The sequence below is a fragment of the Rhinolophus ferrumequinum genome, chromosome 13 (assembly GCF_004115265.2).
Source record: "Rhinolophus ferrumequinum isolate MPI-CBG mRhiFer1 chromosome 13, mRhiFer1_v1.p, whole genome shotgun sequence".
Lineage (NCBI taxonomy): Eukaryota > Metazoa > Chordata > Mammalia > Chiroptera > Rhinolophidae > Rhinolophus > Rhinolophus ferrumequinum.
Window position 1 is genome coordinate 60,349,358 of NC_046296.1, and position 6,000 is coordinate 60,355,357.

Consider the following 6,000-nt stretch of genomic DNA (forward strand, 5'->3'; position numbering starts at 1 on the left):
GAAACTGTAAGATAATAAATGTTTCTTGTTCTTTGCTGCTAAGTTTTGGGGTAATTGGTAACATAGCAATAGATAACTAATACAGCAGCTGGAAAAGCAATTTGTGCCTTTTTGCTAGAGTAATATTCTTGACCATGCATTTGAACTACATGTTTAATTAATGAACAAATATTTACTATATACTAGATCTTGGGCAAGTTCTGGGCACTCCTGTGCTCCTAAAGGCTGTTAGTTTCTTGAGGACAGAGATAAGGTCATTTCCTTTCCCAGTCTCCAATCTATGCAGACAACTGGTAGTCAGGACATGGTGGTTGAGGGAACAACTGAATTTATTCGTTACTGGCCTACTTTGTCCCCATTCTACATTCTGCCTCTACCCAATTCACCCTGGTTTCATCACTCTCCCTTTTCCCCATCTCCTAGATTATCATGTCTTCCTACTTGAAAGGCCCTCAGACTACCATCGCCCTGATTATTTTTTCTTTAATCCAGCCTCAATCCTCCACTAGGACGTCTCAGATGACAACAATCCTGGAGACCTGTTCCTTCTCTGGGATCTGTAGCACTCACAGGTTACTACATAATTGCTCTCTGATGCATATATGTGCTAGATTGGAAGTTCCTTGAGGGAGTGTCCCATACTTGTACTGTTCCATGTCTCCCCGCTAGTATTTGGCACAGTGCTGGGTGCCTGGACTCTCAAAACTATTTTTTTTAACAAATGAATGCTAAAATGCCTTATAACAAATACTTTTGGACAAACTGAAATATTTGCTCTTTCCCTCTTTTCTTTCTTTCTTTCTGAAAATATTTACTGAGTTTATACATGTATTCATCACTCTACAGAGAATTGGGAATAGAAAGAGGGATCAGATGTAGTTTCTATTCCCACACTGTATTAATTTTCAATGCTGCTGTAACAAATTTCCACCACTTGGTAACTTACACAATACAAATTTATGCTATATTCCGTAGCTCAGAAGTCTGATAGGGATCTCAGAGAGCTAAAATGAAGGTTTTGACAGGGTTGCTTTACTTTCTAGAAGTTTCCTTGCATTTTCTGGCATCTAAAGTCTGCCTGCATTCCTTGGCTCCATCATCAAAGCCAACAATGGCAGGTCATGTCCTTCCCATCCTGCCATTTCTCTGATTCTCTGAAATCTGAAACGGTTCTCCACTTTCCAGGACTGCTAGGATAATCCAGGATACTCTCCCCCTCTCTGGATCTTTAACCTTAATCACCTTTACAAGGTCCCATTTGCCATGTAAGGTAACATATTCACAGGTTCCAGGGATTATAACATGCCCATATTTGGGCATCATTATTCTGCCTTCCACACGCACTGTTTGTCACTGCACCAAGTCAGCCAACTTGTGAAAAGGCGTCCCCTAGGCTTAGATGGTTCTGTCTTGTGGCTAGCAGGGTACGTCCTGGGACCAACAAATGAGCTTGTCATTGGGGGGGAAGCAGAACAGAAATAGAATCTGGCCTCAAATAAAAGCCATATAAGAGACAGATTTGAAGCTGACTCTGCTTCTAATGAAAGCTGAAATTTCTTTATTTCCAGGTTCTCAGCTCATAGGGTTTCATTTTGCCTCCCTTGACAGGAGTGAATATTTTATGCTTTCTCTACAGCACCATTCGTCCCCAGCACCATCACTCATTTTCATTACACCTTAAAATCTTTTATTGGACAATTTAAGTGTTCTGTAGAAATCTGCTTGGTAAATGAAGCCCTGAGCTTCAACAAGAGGCACAGTCTCGAAGCAGAGTGCCCAGGACATCCCTAAAAACCTGACCCATGCTAGGAGGCTCTGGCGGGGTCTGGGGGTGCTGTGCTTCTGCAGCAAGGGACCTTCATTCTAGCCCCAGCCACCCCCAGTCCCACCACTGCCAATCAGCACCAGGAGCCTCCTCACCCCCGGCTCTCAGGGATGCCAGGGCTCCCATTTCTTACCTACGCCCTGGCAGAGTTGTCAGCTGCCCCAGAGAAGGAAGGGAAGAAAAAAGAATTTGTAAGTATGTGTGCTGATGGCTGTTAACTAGACGTATTGTGGTGATCGTTTCACAAAATACATAAAATTCAAATCATGACGTTGTACACCTGAAACTAAGATAATATTACATATGTCAATTGTATCTCTATTTTAAAAATAAGGTGGAGGACACTTCTTTTACATACTAAAAAAATAAAATAAAATCAAGATCCCATCAAGTGTTCTCAACCCTGCACCCCAAAAAGTTGCCCTTAGTTCTATTAATATTCCCATTGTAATTTTACCCCAGTTTTTCACATCTGGGTCTCTTTCCATTATACATAAACTCATGCCTCTTCTTTCTGGAAAAAAATATCTGAAATTTTGTTATTCTAGACCCAATTTTAGTTTTCACGCTGCTCTCATCCCGTCCACTCCACCCCCACCCCAAGTTCTTCTCCACATTGTTCCTAGATACTCTTTAGCCCTCAGTATCCTTTTAATTAAAATTTAATGTAATAGTGGGTGTCTGTAGGATTTAGAATTGTAGAATGCCAGAATCTGAAAATACTTTTGATGTTGTCTCTTTAATCCCCTCAGGAACAATTCTAGTAGCTTTCCAAGTTCAAAGACCTGCGCTTTTAAGTTTACTAGGACTGGAGCATCCACACCTATGCCACCCCAGGCTGCTCGTATGTTACCAGAATGTTGCTAGATTCATTTCTACACATTCAGTGAACTGGCCCAATATCAGGCTTGTAGGCACACAGACTTCCTGCACATGCCTGGATTACCTTGATTCAACTATTACAGAAAGAGCAGCTAGAGTCCCTTGCATTAGGCTAATGTCACCTTCATTTCAGAAATCGCTCTCTCATATTCAGTTGAAAGCTAGTTGATGCAGCAGAAAGAGCCGGACTTTTGTATTCGTAGCTTGGATCTCACTTCTGCCACCTACTAGCTGTGTGATTTAAGGCAGCTTCCTCTCCTGTGAGATGAGGTTAGAAATGCTCAGCTCACCTGGTTACTGTGATGAGTGAAGTAGAGCACAGATAGATAGAGCAGCTACAGAGCAGTCACGCAGCGAGCACTCTGAACGGCAGCTCGTCTCAATATTGATTGCATTGCTTCTGTGGTGCTGTAGATGCTAATGAAGCAGCCCCAGCACTCATGCTCAGTGTATTTGAGAAGGGCTGGGACAGGGCCACCAAAGAACATCAAGGACCCCAGATGTGGCTTTCCAAAAACCTAAGAGGACCTGGGGCAAGGCAAAACCTCGCAGAATCACTGTGATACAGAACAGGGCCCTCTACCTCCACCACCCTGCGCCACCTTCAAAACAGAGACACCTCCCTGAGCCAAGCAAAGGGGTAGTTGGGCGTGAGAGGTGGAGAAGATGGTGGACAAAAGATCAGAGAAGTTGGTGAGGTCCAGAGAGAGAGGGGATGAGCCTGGGAGGGACCAAATGGGCAGGAAAGAAGATAATAGGAGCCACGTGAGCTGTGTGCTGGTCTCCACGTGAGTGAGTGAGCCATCTCCAGAATAAAGGGCCCTCAACACTCTCCAGGTAATGTTTCTAAAGATTTCTGGGCTCATGTAAATGTTCACGTGGAGGCAAAAAGAGGTGTGTCCAAAGGACACTGCTGCACAGCTGGGGGGCAACCCTGTGCATGTCCTAGGAGGACTGCCCTCGTAAGAAAAAAATCATTTCTCGGTCACGATGGCTTTTCCACTCCATTCTTGGGCCAGAAAAAACTAGAAATAACCCAGTTTGAGACTGCAAAATTAAAAAGAAAAGAAAAGAAACAAAAAAGTCTGTTTTTCTAAGTCCCAGCCTTTCTGAATCTTCCCTTCAACCTCAGAAAAGGAATATAAACTCCATGGGCCTTACTGAGTGCATGTGACAATGGAGGGTTTGCGATAGGTGACCGTCCATCTCTGATATAATGACTCTAATAGTAGTCATAATCACTACATCACTTGGGTTTCCATGGGTTATCGCAAAGCCTTTCTGACAGCCACGTTTTCCATATGAGGAAACTGAGGCTCAAAGAAGGTAAGAAACCTGCCCAAGTTCATACAGCTGGAAAATGGTGGAACTGGGACTTGGAAAGAGACCTGCCTGGCTCCAAATCTCTTGCTCTTTTCCACTCAAATGGCCCTTGTGATCCTGTAGTTTTTTCACAATCAGGAAGTCGCTGACACAGGGAAGAAAGCCCCTTTCTGCAGAAGGGGTGGCAACCCTTGGGAAATATACTCTCTGTGCCTCAGTCTCACTCAATGTAGGCAGACTTATCTGAGCCTGGGGTAATCGGGAAACCCTGGGCACCTGAGAAGTCACCAGCGATGGCAGGAGAGACCTGTGGCATCTAGTGCTTGTAGCTTTCTAGTTGGAAGAGAGGCAGAATGATTTTTTAGGTGTCGCTGCCAGAACTCTCCCTTTTGTATTATAGTTTTGTACTAGAGTGCAAAGCTATGGCTTGTGAAGACCTCTCACAGTTTAGCAAAAATGTGACTTTTGTTTTTCCTTAACAGAAATAACTTTTGTGTAAAAGACCTGCTACTAATGAGGTGGGTGACATTAGAGAATTGACAAGTACTCTAAGCGTCAGCTTTCTTCTTTATAAATGGGAAGATGTCCACATCATATGTGGCTGTGAAAATCTATTAAAAATTGGGTCCATACCATAAGGATAGAGTTCAGATGGAATGGCCTCTACGGTATTTCTCACGTGAGTGTGTCAGAGCAGAAGAGAGGTTCAGTCCAAAGAGTGAGTAAACTTTAGTGTGTCTTCCTGCAGGCACGTTTTCCTGGTACTCTCCCGAGCCTCTGATAAATTTGGTCACTACCTTTTTTAATCTCCCATAGAATAGTCTTGAACTCATTTCTGTACCCAATACTCCTACCACTGTGAGTTCTATGTGCCCAGGACTTAGCTAGGCCCAGGGCCTGGCTAATCTTCAAAGACCTATGTCCTCAGGGTCCAGAACCAATGGACACAGAATAATCCTACCTGCGGCCTACCTACTGCCTTCCAGTTCCTTCTTATTCTTCCAGAAGTTCACTGAGTCCTCAGTCTTGCCAGCAATGGCTTCTTATCTGAGGTGAGACGCATCACCTTGTCTAATTAAAAGTCTCTCCAGTGTATCCCCCCAGATGTTTGAGAATAACTTTTTGAAAGCCAAATGTACAAGCATTATTGTGATGCTCAGCAACCTCTGGTACCCCAAGGAGCAAACCCAGAAAAAGTTCTGCATCCCAGTATATCCAGAGTCAATGTTGGTATTGAGAACTCACACACCAAACCCTTGTTCATGAACGTTCTCTGAAAGGCCAGCACCAATTGCAAGGATCTGGACGCAGAAGGACTTTGGAGGACCACTGGTCATATTTTCAGAAATGTTGGTCAAGGGAGAAGAGGAGGGAAAGGCGTTGGAGGTGGTAGTATTCTCTGCCAAGACATTTCAGCTGGAAACGGTGGGAACTTTATGAAACCCTGGATATCATCTTGCCCATCACGTCCCTCTCACCCCGCACGGGGATAGTCTGGTGTCATGAAAACCAAGGGGGGGGGTGAGTGGCAAACATTCTTGGGAGGGCAGGTTAGCAGCACTGAGTGCTTGGTTCCCAGAGCGGTATGTTGGCTTAGGGTCAAAGGGGATCTGTTAGTTTTGAGAAAGGCCAGCAGCTGGAGGGTAGGGGTGCTGGGGAGCTCCCCGAGGCACAGCACTTAATCCTGAGCCTCAGTTTCCTCCTTTATGAAGAGGCGTAATCTCACCTATCTCACTGGGCTTCTGAGATCAAACGACAATAAAACCCATCTAAACTGCAAATCATAAGACTGAGAGTAGTAGAATGTATCAACTGGGTATTTCTGTGTTAAGCACAGCTGCGTGCACAGCTGACTCCTTAGGCCACCATGGGGACAATCTGTTCATTAGCCCCAGGGATGACCTCACGCAGCACGACTTAATTTAGCCCTCTCTGCCTCCAGAAGAGATCAGCTGCTTCTGTTTCTCTTA